Source organism: Crocodylus porosus, unplaced genomic scaffold, assembly GCF_001723895.1.
Source record: "Crocodylus porosus isolate Cpor-Errol unplaced genomic scaffold, CroPor_comp1, whole genome shotgun sequence".
Lineage (NCBI taxonomy): Eukaryota > Metazoa > Chordata > Crocodylia > Crocodylidae > Crocodylus > Crocodylus porosus.
In genome coordinates, this window is record NW_017728932.1 from 10067393 (window position 1) to 10083675 (window position 16283).

The window sequence follows — 16283 nt, forward strand, 5'->3', positions numbered from 1 at the left end:
GCTTACCCGGGATTGAGGTAAGACTAACTGGCCTGTAATTTCCCGGGTCCTCTTTTTTTCCCTTTTTGAAGATAGGGACCACATTTAAGTTATGCTTATCTTGTCAGAAGCACTACATCGTCCCAAAAAAATAGAAGTCAACCCAATAGAAACAGGTGTAAACAGTTTGGATATCTAAATTTCTCAGAAACAAGTAGTGGTTTAAGTGTTTATTTAGTGAATACTTTTAAATGACTAATAAGGCAAGAACTGCAGAATGGTTACTGTAGCGGGATTAGTTAGAAACTAGACTATCCCCTATCACCTGAACTACAGCAGTTAACTTCAGGAGGAAAGTTTTCATCTTCAGCCATTAGAAAAGGGACACGGCAGCCTTAGCCAGTGTGTTACACATTCATCATCAGTTAGCAAGCAGTGAAGGGGCACAATTCATGGAATACTTGATTCATTGTGTGTTATAAGCCCAGTCTGGTAATGAGCCATTACCCAGCTACATCATTCATGGTTATGTCAGTCATTAATCCCATACTGGGATCCTAAGGATATACTGGTCTGTTGTATTGTTCCTACTGACTACAAATGAGAACAATATCATTTGCTGTTTTTAACAAATGTTCACAAATCACTGGTAGACTTATTTGTTATATGCCTAGCCGGAGAATTTAAAGGGTGCTCAGTTTCAATAGTGTGTGTCATTAAATTCAGCTTTATTATATCCACTTGGCTACTTTTTACTGTTTGTTTTATGTATGTTCATAATGCAAGAAGACTCTAAGTAAGTAATAATGCTGACCCCCCCCCCCCAAAAAAAAAAAAAAAGTGTTTTTCTCTACAATTTCTGCAGTCCTGCCTTGCACTAAATTCCCATTAACTGAGGTTGACAGTCTGGGCCCTGTAAAAAGTGCTCCATTTTTTAAGATACCTCTTTCCTTTCTCCTGGGTACAGCTAACACAAAGGGAAAAGATGGCTTAAGCCCATTTCAAAGGAAAGACTCTCTTGAGACTGAAGTAATAGGCTGCAAATTTAAAATTTTTCAAGAGTTCAGCTTCCCAGGCACTGAAATAAATGTGTCCAGACTTTTAAGAAAAACCTCGGCCTGCTGGGTGCATGGGGGATCTGAAAATCAAGGCAGGGATGTCACCGTAGCAGCTGAGTGCTTTTGACAGTCTCGGGGCAGAGCGTGCAAAAGTCTAACCTGCTCCTCGGTTGAAAATGTGGCTGCCACCGGCTTTGTTGCCATGTAACTTTTGTGATAGATTATTCTGTTTGTTCAGTGCTTTGCCTATATGCTTTATGTTTCGCCCTTCTCCTAGCCTTTGTCCGTCTTTCTTCTCTCCTTCACATTGTGAGCACTTCGTTGCCAGGACTTTTCCCTTCAGTTTTGAAAGTGACTTGCACATAGTTACCAAATGTGAGGATTCATCACAACCTACTTCACTTTTCCATTTCTCCTGCTAATCTAATTGACGTGAAGCTGCCATTACAGGAGGTAAAAGAGACGCCATGTATTTTTGAAAAAATATTTGTTTTGGGTCACAACCTGAGCTGGTAGAAATCAATGAAGCTTTCCTCAAAAAAAAAATAAATTATTTTTCCAGTTGGGAATCTGTCCAGGGGAATATTTCATAGGGAAATGTTTTAAATTGAGAGTTATGCAGTTATCATGATATAAGGGATGTAGGATACAAATGTTGGTAAATAAATGTATTACAATGTTCACCGTAGCATAAAGTAGCATATTGTAATTGTGCTGCTTTATGCAAAGTCAGAGAAAGTTGAAAACTGGGAAACCATTAGTTTTGATTTTAAATAAAATACTTTCCACTGACTTTCCCTCTGAAAACTCCACCGAAGACGGAGAGCCAAAAGACTGACAGGAAATTATGCATGTGAAAGCAGAGTTGGTCAAAAATTGCTAATTGTTTCATAGTTTCATAGATGCTGGGGACAGAAGGGACCTCAACAGATCGAGTCCAACCCCCTGCCCAGGCAGGAAAGAGTGCTGGGGTCAGAGGACCCCAGCTCTCTCTTGGTGGTCAGACAACCCCAGCCAGGTGCTTGTCCAGTCTCCTCTTGAAGACCCCCAAGGATGGGGCAAGCACCACCTCCCTTGGAAGCCCATCCAGATTCTGGCAACCCCTACCTTGAAGAAGTTTTCTAATGTCCAACCTAAATCTGCTCTCTGTCAGTTTGTGGCCATTGTTCCTAGTCACTCCAGGGGGTGCCCTAGTAAATAAAGCATCTTCTTCTATTCCCTGCTGCCCTCCTCTGATGAATTTATAGGAATTTATAGAATTTACAAGATCACTTCTCAGCCTTTCCTTGTGAGGGCTGAAGAGATCCAGGTCCCTCAGTCTCTCCCGTTAGGGTTTTGCCTGCAGGCCCCTAATCATACGAGTGGTGCTCCTCTGAACCCTCTCAGGGTTGTCCACATCCCTGTTGAGGTACAGCACCCAAAACTGGATGCAGGATTCCAGCTGCAGCCTGACAAGTGCCACATAGAGGGGAAATATCACCTCCCTGGACCTGTTCATCATGCATCTGTTAATGCACAATAAAGTGTGGTTAGCCTTGTTGATAGCTTCATCACACTGACAACTCATGTTCATCTGCAAGTCAACTGTATCTCCAAGATTCCCTTCCATTACATAATTGTTGTTCAAAGAAAAGTTAAATCAGTTGTGGCGTTCCCTCCCCACCTTTCTTTCTTTTCTTTTTTTTTAATTGCCCACTAAATTGCTTCAAAAATGCAGAACTGATAAAAGAATTTGGAGGTTTTTTGATAGGCTTTATCCTGTCTCTTTTTTTTCCAGTTTTTGGGAAAGAGAGCCACATGCTAAAAATAAATTATCCACAAAGATATTTTTTAAATGAAGAGGCACAATTTCACCCTAAGATGTTCTGGTTTAAGTTTTGTGCTGTTAACAAAAAAAGAGAAGTTCCAGTGAAAATATTTTTATGGGGGGAAAAAAATCATTGTTAAAAGGTTAAAAGCAATTTTTTCGTTGGAAAAAAATGTTTAGATGGGAACAAATTAATCAGCTCTGCACAAAGCAGTTGGAGGATATGGTCTGTAGTTTGACTGTTTCACAAATAATTATAAAAAGTCTAATAGCAGGCTCATTGCTTCCCTTCAGAGAATTGGCATTTTCATCTAATACCATTGTGCTTGATATCTCAAGATCTTTTCCACATCTTAATGCATACATTCATGAACAGGAAAATAGACCTTGAAAAGCAGAGGGAGACTTATGGGTAATATTACTGCATTAGTACATTTTTTGATGAATTCCTAAACCAAAAATGCAAATCAAGGATTCAGACCTCTACCTTCTTGATGGTTGATGTAAATGCAAAACCTTGATTTTTCTCGTTAAACATCCCATCGCTGGTCCTAGAGCAGTCCATCGCCATTTCAACCAGCCATTTATCTATAGAGACCTCAGAGCTATTGTATAGCTGTAAGATTTAAATATGGCCCAATGTCTTTCTTTCATAAAAGGACTCTCAAATACACATTGACCTGCGTAGGTTAAAAACACCTTGAGCAACTTTGCTTTTCACTGAATCCATACTCCTTCAGGACACATGCAATTGAGGGAGGACTTGAGAGACGCAAAATAAAGAGGTAAATTGCACTTGCAAAAATGGGAAGCCACCCTGAACATTCTTTGATGTCTTCTCTATCTTCTCTGTCCTTCTCCTGCCCCCTCCCGCCAGGTTACTTTACTATGAACTAGTTCTTCAAAAGTGACTTTGCTCACAAGGCAAGTTTTTTCCAAAGTTCTCTAGCTCTCTTTAAAATAATAACCCAGTTCTTCTGGATAACCTGCCAATTACCTGCTAAGATTCACTTAAAGGATACCATTATTATTACACTGCTTCTGAATCAGCCTGCTGAATCGTCATTTTCAAAAGTGCCACCTATTAAAATCGATCGGCCCTTGCTGCACTACACATTGCAACCATGTGCATAATTCACCTTCTTTCCAGGAGGGAGGGAATATATATATATAAATGAAACTTTCCACTATGTCCTATCTGGCAGCCCGTTATTAGAATCCCTCTGTGCAGAGGCAGAAGCTGTCAGTCCTTTGTATACGCACAATGATAGAAAGCTACAGCCACCAAGAAGATCCATAAATATTTGCTGGGTAGCGTATTTCTATTCTTATGTGACAGGAGATGAAGTTATGATACAATTTTTTACTAAACACTGTTTTATTTACCTACTTGGTGATGTCCCAGAAGCATAGGCTAAGTTTGATCGATAAGTCTTTGGAGAAAATTTAAAGGAGAAAAAAAAAGCATTCATTGCATGATGAGATTTCTGCAAATAGGTGTTTTTATTAAGAGCTAAAAGAAGAGGGAATGTTGCTGTCCCAGGGACTACCATACCCACACACAGTCCAAAGACCCTCTAAGATGAGTAATCATATGTCCTATGGATACCATTTGCAGCCATGTGGACCAAATCCCCTTTCCCTTCAGAATCATATAATATGGCTTTGGTAGCTACAGCAAATGCTTTACATGGGACAATAACATTAGGAAAGTAGTCTGTAAATATCTAGAGTCTTTGATTACAAAATAGCTACAAGAAACCAGGTGGAGAAAAGGGCATGGTGCTAGCAACCAGCTGTCAACCAGCGATAGTCCGCACGGTTTGAGAACATTAAAAAGCATTTTTCTCCTCCCATACTCTTCTGTGGCTCCTTCCTTAAGATCTCATTGAGCAAATACCGTGTTCATTTCCAGACTGTACGACACACTGGCTCTGAATTGCAGGAAATCATTTGTCCTCTTTCCAGCAGAGGTGGCAAAATTATACAGCAGAGGGAGGAATGAAGTCTGGAGAAGTAAGGAAGAAAGAGAGAGAGAGAGAAGTCTTGGAAGTAAGGGGGAGAGAAGGGAATAAAAATCAAAGAGTGAGTTGGGAGAAGAAAATAAAGGAAAAACATTCAACGTTTAAGTGCTACAGAATTTTTTAAAGAAATGCTGGTCTCCTGCAACTTGCCCCTGATATCACAGACTATGGGGATTGCAGGGGCAATTGGACATTGGGAAACATATCCCAGCATTTCTATAATCACCCATCACTATTTTTTTTAATCAACCTCAAAGGAAAGCCAGAACAAAGTGTATAAGGCTATTTACGTGCTTACCAGTTTTCACATTGCCATCCCCTGAGCCAATACTTTTTCAGTTAGCTGGTCTAAGCTACTTTCCTGGACGGTCATTTTGCTTCTTTTGTCATTTTTAATAGTTACAACTTTTGAACCAGTCCTCCTTGGATTTGCTAGGCCAGTCTGACTGGCTGAGTCGCTCATTTTCTGCTTCTTTAAATGGCTTTGCCCTTTGAGTGTAAATGTGCCAAAAGAGAGTTATCCACCCACTGCAGACATTAAAAAAAAATAAATCTGTTTTAGTAACTTGGAAAAAAAATAGGTTTTATAATATTTGTAGCAATGCAGGAACTATTCTGGGCTATTATGTCAGTCCACAGCAGTTGAATAAACTGAGAACTCACTGTAGGATGGATAAAAGACCCATAAACAGAAGTTCTCATACTAGTGATAGGGTTTAACCCCACACTAAACAGGTAGATAAGAGTGCAAAACCTGTCTGTGGACTGGAACAGCCAAACCATTCAAGAGAAATGGGGAGAATATTCCAAAGTAAATCCCAAGGCAGAGATTCAGGAAATGATTTTTGGCTCTGCATAAGGCTCCCAGTACAACCTTGGCCAAATTGCTTAAAGCGAATGTTTCAGAAGTGCCTTAGGGTCTTATAGAAGCTAGGCATCCAATTACCTTTAAAGAAATCTGTCCCTTAGTCTCCCAAGTACCTTTTTTCCAAAGGACATGTAGGAGTCTAAGTTCCACTGATTTCTTTTACTGAGGCTTGAGCTCCTCAGGGCCAGATTTTCAAAGGTGTTTAGGAACAGAGACATGCAGGCAGATGCCTAGCGGGATTTTCAAAAAGCCAGAGCAGTTCAGGTGCCTAACTTCCATGGAAATTTATATGCCCAATCTGTCAAGGCATTTTCAAAAGTCCTAATAGGCATCTCTTGTATTCTTTCCAAGTATAGTACAGAACAAGATGACTCAACAGATTAGTGTGGGCAAGGCTGCCACTGTACTGGCCAGCACATAATATATTGTGGGAATAAGGTAAAACTGTCAATCATTTGCCAGTGGAAGTGTCAGTAACAGAGACTTCAGCCATAGATTCTCATAAGAACATCCTGGTCCCTCACAGCATCTCTCTCCATGTTTAAGCACCTACATATCTTTCAAAGTCTGTCCCTACATGCCTTGGTTGCTTCTGAAAAGGTGACCGAGGCTTTTGTGTCACTTGGACAATGTCACTCCCCACCCCACCCCCTCCAGTTTTTAGGATTGAACACTCCAAAATACAGCAACGTTTTCTGCTTCAGGGTATATGACTGGAAAAGCTGGATCAGCATCACCTCTTATTCAAAGTCTAGCTACACTGGTAGCTACACTGTAGAAAGTACCAATTTTGGCATTCATGTTGCTATGGTCTGCTTAACTTGAAGGGGTGCCTTTAAAGATCTCCTTATATCAGCCAGCATTAGCCCAAGCCATTAGGTTCCTGGCTTATAAGGTAAGCAGATATATTACAGTGCTACAGACTTCCAAAAACAAAGTAAAAAATGAGTTGCAATATCAGTGCTATTGCAGAAGGTTTCTGGCCTTCATACTCCCATGCTGTTTGAACGACTCTGACTGTTCTCCAAGCTGTTTACTGGCTCTTACCTACTGTGCATGACCCTCTTTTTTTCTGGATCGAATTGAACAAAAGTCTATAAGCCAATACAGAAGATGTTGATTGTAAGTAAACGAATGGAAAGAGATTTGTGATTAGCAGGGTGTTAGTTTGTTTTCCCCGGCTGAGTCTGAGGTTGGTGGAGAGGAAGGAGTGCGACTGTTTATCTGCATATCCTATATTTTAGATGGACATGGTGAGAAGCAGTACATTGACAAGACAGGAATACAGTGGATTTGTTAATAGGTTATTGTACCCCACAGGTTATTTGTAGGCCAGTTGCTTGTGATCCCTATGGATGCTGCATTTAATCATTAGGTTTTTAGTGTGTGTGTGTGTAAATAAAAACCTATATAGCACCTAAAGTAATCCTGTTAACCAGGAGAGTAATGTTCTGTGTTGCACTATGATGTGTAATTCCCTTTTACCAACCTGTGGGCAGAAAACATCCATGGTCAGTACCAAGAAAAAGGAAAAGAAAAAACTTATATAAACCATATATATATATAGAGAGAGAGAGAGAGAGATTCTATTTTATAGATATGGATATATATTTTGTGCTAAATTGGTAAAAGTTACCATTTTCCTTCTACAAATATTAAACCACCTCTAATTAAATAAAAAAGATATCATCTGGATTGTATCAGAATATATCTCTCCAGGGATTTTTGAAGTGCCATCACTGGAAGTCAAGGCAGAAGTTCTTATTTTCCATTCCAGCTCACCTATTCCTTACAATAATAACAGTGCTAGTTCTTATGTTTGCAGGGCACAAACACAGATTGAATTTTATTAGTAGATGTTAAGAGTTATGAACCCAAAGAAATGACAAAGTCGGTAGGGAAATACAGATCGCCCAAGCAAGGCACTAACATAGGAGGGATGGGGGGGTGAGGAGGGGAATACAACTAGGTTACAGAAAATACAATGTTAGCAAGTATCCTACTGTAGAGTAGGACCCTGCACCTAAAGTAGTCCCATTAACCAGGACAGTAATGTACTGTGAGGCAGGTACTGGTTCGGTGTCTACAGAAACAGGAGCGCTATGATGTGTAATTCCCACTTACCAACCTTTGGGCAGAAAACATCCACAGTCACTACTGAGAAAAAGGAAAAGACAAAAATATAGTAACTTCCTCAAAGAAAAACACCAGGGGATTTATATTATTGTATTGTACCAGGCCTGGCAGAAATTGGGGTGGGGTACATTCCCATAGCAGCCAGTTGCGCTTAAAGAGACTGTACAAAATAATCCACTGTGTCATGGTCTGTCAGAAGTAGTTTTCTTTGGTGACTTGAAAGTCTGATCTCATTGTATTTTTGAGTTAGTTTTAATGGAAGCTAAGTATTCTGGTGACAAGTCACCTGGAGCCCTAATGAAACAGAGCAGGGTGTTTCATTCTTGTAATGTGACAGAAATTGAAAATCATTACCTCACTTCTCGACTCTCTTATTTTGTTAGACATGACCTTCAATGAGAGATAATGAGAGAGAATGTCTTAGGAAAATAGCAAGGAAATGAGATGCCTCATTTCTCCCCACCCTTCCCCCCAAAATGACCTCTTTTGTCTTTATCCCTTTGTTATCCCTTTCCCGTCTTACATCTTTCTGTGGATTTATTTTCATTTTATTTTCACTCGTTCATCATTATACTCATACTCACATTATAATCAAGGGGAAAATGATTATATTCAGCTGGGTACTATTCAACAGGACTACTAATAGAATCAGGATCTGGTCCTAAAAATTAGTAGCTGATTTTTGAGTAACATTCATAGATTTTAAAGCCAGAATGCACGTCTAGCATGGTGCTACACCTGTAGCATGCCGTCGAATTAGAGCAGTTCTTAGAAAGGTGTCCGGACTACATTTAATGACAACAAAAGGTGGAGAATTTACATCTTTTCAGCAATCTCTTCCAATGATTAATTGCTGTAAATGTCAAACAGGTCATCTCATTTCCATTTTTGAGTGTTGCTCATATGAGCTTTAAAACTGGCTCTAGAGCAACTTGAACACCAAGTCTAGATTAGTCATCCAGTCAACCAAGAGTTGCTAAGAAAGTTTGAAGGATGCAGATTTGACAATGTGAAATGATAAAAGCTTTGAATTCTGCAGGCTTCCTAAGTCCACACACGTACCAGGCCTTACCTACGCCTGAAAATGTTGGCTGGTGTATTGCCGCGCCAGTTAAATCTTCTGGCGTCGATGTAACTTTAACCAGCCCAAAAGAACTTTTTTGCTGATATGCATGTGTCTAATGTACAGCTTTTGCTGCTATGTGCATATTGTAAAACGAAACATCCCTCTGATCAATGGTACTGCATGAGCCAAGTTTCCAGTGTAGACCTGGACTGAGTCTTTCACACTGCTGGGTGACTTATTGTTTTTCAACAAGGCTGAGTAGTATCTAACTACCAATATGTTCCTCAGCCACATGCTAATTGTTTCCTGTCCAGCAGACTTATAGTTTTGCTCTTCACCCAGTCAGAGGCCACTTTTGCTGCTGTGAGTGGACGTCACAGGTAGGGATACACAAAGCAATTTGGATAAATCTTATTTTTAAAAGCAATCTTCTTCCAACAGACCAACATTCTCAGAAATTTGGAAGAGGACTGCCTTTTAATAAGGGTGTTTTCAGGCCTCCAGCAGTTCCTGAGTGAAGCTGGGACCAGAAGTGTCAAGATCTGATAAGAGAGTCCTAGCCAAACCTTAACCAGCAGGGGATGCCAGAAATCTCACCCAGTCTTGTCCAGACAAGATTTCCAGGTTGACATTGCAGACCCAAGGGTTTTAGGGAAGCAACCAAATGTTATCCACACTAGAGCTCTGCAAGAGCATGCCTGTCCCACCTTTGTGCAGTGTCTGGCTTTGCACATACCAAATCCTGGAAATGAGGCAGCGTAGTCACCTTGCAGCAGTGGTGACTGGGTGACATTAAGCATGTCTGAGACGGGGAGCTTAAGAATGGTGCGGGGGCAATTGGAGCAGAGTCGAGCGAGTCGTGCTTCACTGCAGCATTCCTAGGCTAGGCACGGAGGAAGTGTAGATGTGCCCTAGGACAGCCATTCATCACCGTTTATGAGAGGACTACATTTTAAAGCCACACACCTCTCAGTTGCTGTGAATGAATGATTCAACCTACCATGTCACCAGTGGAGGGACTGGGCGAAAGTATGCACAGCACCCATCTGCAAGATAAATTTAGAGCCTTGATTTTAAAAGTACTCAGTTTCTCCCCACCTAGCTCAGTCCATCTGCAAGGATGAAGTGATTTGTGCTACCTTCGTTCTATAGGATGCTTAAAAGGAAAGCCAGCCCTCTGCATCCTGAACTCAATGGCGAACCTCTTCTTGACACCAGAGGTGCTAGATAAAGGCTGATGTCCCTGTTCACACACAAATGTCCCTGTCAACACACAGCAGGAAGGACGACTTCCTTCCTTCCCTTGAAGGTGAGCAATATAACCAACACTGCGTTCATGGAGGAACCGGATGCTCAGAGGAACCCCAACAGCAGCACTTTGGAAGAGAAATACAACTTCAAAATTGCTCCAAAATTACTCTAACCTCCCACATGTTGGAGCTGCCAGGAAACTTTCTCTGGTGACAAGTGATAGCTGGAGACAAGTGACAGCAAATGCCTACTGTAGGGTTTCTTCTTTCATCCTCCTCTTAAACAGCTAGTACTGGCCACTGTTAGAGACTTGATGTAGAACTAGATGGCCCACTGGTCTACCCCACTACAGCACCAGCTATGTTGTTCTGTATGTCTGAGCAAGTATCCCGCTACCTAGCTAAACACTATTTCCTATGATTCAACCAAGGTCCAAGGGGAGTTCTGTTGGCTTTCCTGTGCCCCAGGAAAGCAGCTGTCTGAGCCCCCATCAGCAGGGAATTCCACCAAAGGGTTAAGCGTGGGATAAAACAGAAGGGCTTGGCTTGCACATAAGAATAAGAAAAGTTTTATTTCTTATCAGTGCCGCAGCTGACTCACTGTGGCCATTTAGCAGCTTCTCCAGCATACGTCAGATCTCGGAGGAGTCCACTAACACTTATTGTGCAAAAATAAGCGCCTTGTCACAACCATCTGTTCCCCTGATTTTGTACTTAGAAGGTTTGTCTACTCATCCGTGCTCTCTCTCTGCAAAGCGCACTAGAGTAATTCAGCGTGTTGTCAGTCCTGCAGCATTGAGACGTTTGTGAACAGAAGCATTTGTGGGAATTAGAAAGGTGAGAAATGGAAAGGGTAACCGTGAATGAACAAGACTTATCTCTTTAAAAGTCTGATGCTGTAGTGTGCCTGGTACAGGTTTATAAGCCCTGCTATTTCACGGCAGGTTTTTTACTATGTTATAATAACTATATAAAGTATATGTTTGCACTTACACATCAGATCAGATCAGATCCTGGCCTCTTTATGTTGTTCCAACAGTGCACTGCAATTGTAATACCCACTGGGGGACTTCCCTTAGTGACAGAGAGCTGGCTTTATGCCACCCATCTCCCATGATCTATAATGTACTGGACATAACGAAGGGAAAGGAATATGATCAGAATATCTTTGTGCTCCAGCAATCTCCAGCTAGAATAAAACCTCCCCAGGGGCCATTACTATTTTGTGCTAATTAGAATAACCCTGAGATTTTCACAAAGCATGCTGAGGGCTCCCAGTATATCCAGGGATCAAGGAGGCACAAAGGCATCCCGTTTTTGGCTCTCGTCCAGCAAACCATTCTTCATACCAGCATCGCAAGGGTTGGATCTCGATAGTGGGACAAACAAAAATAGGCCAGTCTGTTAAACATGGGAGGGGAAAGGAAATAAAATATATTTGAAACATTATTGAGAATATTTTGGTTATGTTTTTAGCTTTGATATTGTTAAACTGAATTTAATGTTCCTGAAACCTGTTAATTTGTTCTACAAACAGACAAATGGGCTCTGGTTATTCTCATAATGCAGAAGTGGTAGTGTCACTTAGTGCCAGTGATGGATCTTAGAGTGGACACCTATCTCTACCAACACAGAAATTTAGCAAAACAGTGAAATAAAAGGGGGTAGGGCATCAGATGCTCTGTAGTAACTATCCACGTACCTGTTCTTACCCTTCGGTAAGTGGAGGTTAAACCATTTGGTTTAGGGCTAAACATGGCAACTGGTTTAGGGCTGAGCTACTGTGGTTTATCTTTCATTTACTCTGGGATAAGAGTGGACGTGAAGAGAGTTGCTGCCAAGCAGATGGAACACAGTTGGCCACATCTACACGTTCATTAATAAACCGTAATTATGGCACATTAAGTTTAGTACCTGTAATTACAGGTACTAAACTTAATGCACCATAATCAGCGCTACTGCGCATTAGTGCTGATGTCCAGTTTTTGTGATGCTAATGCACAGTAGATTAGCGCATTAGCATGGTTTTTGCCAGCTGCGGTAATGAACAGCAGAACTAGTCTACTGTGATGTTAGCATCTCATGTAGACATGCCGTCTCATGTTGCCCCTTCTAATTCATTGTGATCTGTTCTCCCTTCCAGATCCCAACTCATTCCACATGAGGCCAGAGAACAGGCATGTGATAGCAATACTACTTTTCCAGCATGGATGAATAAGATTTTCAGAAACATCTGAGGGAGCTAGGGACTCGGATTTCAATAGTAGTTGGATGGCTAACTTTCTGTTCTGCCATATAGGTTAATGCTTATTCATCTACCGTCATTCATTCTCCAGAGTCTCCCAGTCTCTCAAATTTCACTGTATTGATTATGATATGAAATCCTGGTGCATTTCAAGTCATGTGGAGCTGTTCAGGGCAAAGCATATTACAGGTGCGACACTTGACCCTGAATCACATCTGTGATTATGTGAACATCTGCACTGCAGTGCTCGTTTGTAGTTTAATTATCTCTATTGCAACAACAGAGGGGGTTAGCAGTAGAACAGAGACAAAATTAAAGTGGCGTATTCAAAAGGTTTGAAGTCCAGGTTCAGTTCAGCAAGTACCCAAAAGCTTAGATCCCATTTGATCTAATTAAGCAGTCAGCAAACATTGCTGACATTCAAGCATGGGAATGTCCTGGTGCAGTCTAGTGGAACATAATATAATCCTGGCTGAAAGCAGCAAAATAATAAATCAAAATTCATGGTAGGGGTGATAGCTTTTATTAGACCAACTAGATTGTTGCAAAAAAAATTCTTTAATTGCAAGCTTTTGGGCACAAGCATCCTTTTTCAGGCATAGGAGAAAAGATTGTAAAAGTTCTCCTGGGTAGAAATGAAAGTTCATATTTCTTTTCTCCTGTGCCTGAAAAAGGGTGTTTGTGCCCAAAAGCTTGCAATTAATTTTATTTTTATTTTTTTTGCAAAAATCTAGTTGGTTTAATAAAAGATATCACCTTTACCATGCATTCTGATTCCTTTTTCCTCCAGACCAATACAGCTACAACCTGGATATCTGGCCAAATAATGAAGTAATGGTGTCTTCAGGTTGCCTATCTCCTCTCTAGTCTCCAGTTAACTGATAACAAATCAATGGTCACTTCTATCAGAGACTAATTTTAAACAGAATTTTCTGAACAGCCTGGGTGCTGTATTGCAAATGATTCATTTTTATCATCCATTGGCATTTCTAAAGTCTAGATAAACTATAATACAGTTACAAAATATTGTTTAATGGAAAATTACTTTCTAATTAAAGGGGGTGGGTTCTACAAGTTTTAATTTCTTTGAAAATTTTCAAGTTTTTTGTTGGTGTTGAAACCCCCAAAATTTCTATTTGGAGCATTTGCTTTCCAGTAATTGAAAGTTTAGGGGTGCTTGGCTTTCTATTTTTCAGCGGAAATCTACCTTTTTTCATGAAAATGTTAAAGTTTTCTTTGGAAATTTTTCAGGAGACAGAAGGTTTCTTCCCCAACTGCAATATTTCACTTTTAGATAATAATCCTTGTTATGATATCACCCACTTGCCTGAAATTAATGTTTAATATAGGGAGAATAGTTGATTGGGAAGAATAAGGAAACACTCTGCCTTTACCCAAGCTCTTAAATTTATTTGTAAAAGTGAGATTCAACAAAATATTTTTGTTTCTGAAACTGGTATTATCATCTCGACTATCTTGGTATCGGACACCACTAGATTATTTGCTAGTACGAACTGATTCATAGATTGCAAGGCCAGGGCCAACATTAGGTCATCTTGTCTGCCATTTTGTAAGCAGGCCAGGCAATTTTCTTTGCACTTAATTACTTGCATTTAACCAAAGCATACGTTTCAGCATGGCACCCAGTGCAGATCAGTCAAAGGTAGTAAAACTCTTGTCTTTTTGTACCAGTAGAGAATTCGGCCAATAATTCACAGTAGAAGCCATATAAACTAAAAATGGGGAAGACCTGTCATCTCCTACTGACTCTGACCTAAAGTCCATCAAAGTTAGCGTGGGGCTTGTCATTGATTTTGGAAGGTTTTGAATCAGACCAATTGAGAGCTTTTACAATTGACAGTTTAATTATTCAAAGTTTCCCCTTGGAATTGCCTTTTTTCTATAACCAGTCAAATTCTTCCCTGCTTTCACCACTCCATCAGTCCCATCTAACATAGTGTTATCCAGTATCCGATACTGTTACACTGTTTCTCTTTCTTCCTTTTATTATAGGCATTGCAGTCTTAACACACTCTTGTGTTATTGTATTATTATTATTATTTCATAGATTTAATAGATTTTAGGGTCAGAAGGGACCTATTAGATCATTGAGTCTGACCCCCTGCCCAGAGCAGGAAAGAGCGCCGGGTTCAGATTATTATTTTTTAAAGCAAATTAAAAAGTAAAGGGTTTGGGGGGGGGGTTGTTTTGTTTTGTTTTTTTAAAGGCCTGTGATTCCCTTGAACTGATGTGGTGGGGACTTCTTTGGAAGAGGTTATGCCCTATTCATTAACTCTGAGAGGAGACCATTTCACACTTTTTGCTGCTGTTTCTATTTCTAGCTGGCTTCCTGCAGATAGCTTTCTGCAAGACTGCCTTGCTCTAGCAAAACTGTATTGATTTACACAGCAAAGTCTCTTTGTGCCAGGCAAGGCTGGGGAAAGTAATCTTTTCATCAGAAGATTGTTGTTACCTCCTCCCCCCACCCCTTTTTTTTTGTCTCTCTAGCTAAAAACTCCCAAAGCTAAAAGCTGAGCTCTTTGGTTTCTATGACATTGCACATGCAAACTCCCAAATTTACTTGAAAAATAGAGGATGTAAATCAACAGAGCGCCAAAAAAAACTAGCCAAGTTGCATTGATTTACATTAATTGAAGACTTGGCCCTTCCTTTATAATGGGTTACATTACTATAAAATGCAGAAGTGGCCAGCTGCCTAATTTAGTTTTTATTCAGGCAAAAAGCCCTATCTTCTGGGAATTTATCTATGTTTCTGTTCTGTGCGGTTTTGTCATTCTCGTGATTAGAGTCAAGGTAACATAGACCTGGTTTTTTCTATTATCGTCCTCTGCACATGAGATATGTAGTAGCAGCTTATGCTAATGGATGGTACTGGTAGTTCGGTGATATACAGCATAGGCAATTCAACACTGTGCATTCCACTAGGGCTGCACCTGGTCTAGATCCTTAGCCAGTGCAAATCGGCATCGCAGCAAAGTTCAAGGTGCTACGTTGGTTTTATTTCAGCAAGAGATCTGGACTTGAGAACAAATCTGAGAGAAGAGAGTCAGAGGGAGACAAAAATAATGATAGAGCACAGTTGATAATAAGCCTATTCCTTTCCCTTTTCAAGATGTGCCATGGGGATTTTTAATTTCCATGCACACAGGGACAGAAGGGACTTTAGTTTTCTGTCTTATCCAAAGGATAAGCTTCAGCCTTGATGCAGGAAAAGGATTAGAGCTTGCAATAAATAAGCAATTCTATAAGCCAGCAAGGGCATTGAGCAGAAGGTCTGATCATTCCAGGCCTAATTCACTCACGTAAGTCATGGGGAGCAGTGATGAAGTCGCTGGAGTTACACCAGTGTGGGGAGGAAAAGGTGCATGCAAAAGCAGAATCAGATTCTCTGCCTGAGATCTAAGCCCATGCACATTTACAGTGTCATTGCCATCAATCAACTGTGTTAGCACAAAGCCTTCATAGTTGCCAAACACTTTGTGCAAAATATAACAATACAATGTTTTAGCTGAGAAAGACCAGATCCTCATCTTCTGTAAAGTAGCATAGTTCTGTCAGTCTCCGGGTTTTAACACACGGCATGTTTGCAACAGGGTACTTGCGCGGTCTTTGTACTCCCGTATAATTATACCAGAATCTGAAGCAGACATACATGCAGCTATACCAGGGTAGCTATTCTTAGTAGATATGCTGTAGGCTTTAACAACACGTTGTTGGTATGTGTGGGGGAGCAAGTAATAGACTGCTTGCCATGAGCAAACAGTGATCCCAGGGAAAACTACAGATACAAGGCATGTACACTGGTATGCTTGACACTGGTGCTTTTTAC

The 16283-nt window shown here is 40.5% G+C and overlaps 2 long non-coding RNA genes across 2 annotated transcripts in view; one reads left to right on the forward strand and one right to left on the reverse strand.

The window, feature by feature from the left end:
* The window catches only part of LOC109317088, a 93988-nt gene that overhangs the window by 66078 nt on the left and 11627 nt on the right, over positions 1 to 16283 (forward strand). The gene's annotated exons all lie outside the window — the stretch shown is intronic.
* The window catches only part of LOC109317087, a 16268-nt gene continuing 7685 nt past the window's right edge, over positions 7701 to 16283 (reverse strand). The window contains exon 3 of the long non-coding RNA XR_002102969.1: positions 7701 to 11589. This is a non-coding gene — a long non-coding RNA (uncharacterized LOC109317087). The remainder of the gene's footprint in view (positions 11590 to 16283) is intronic.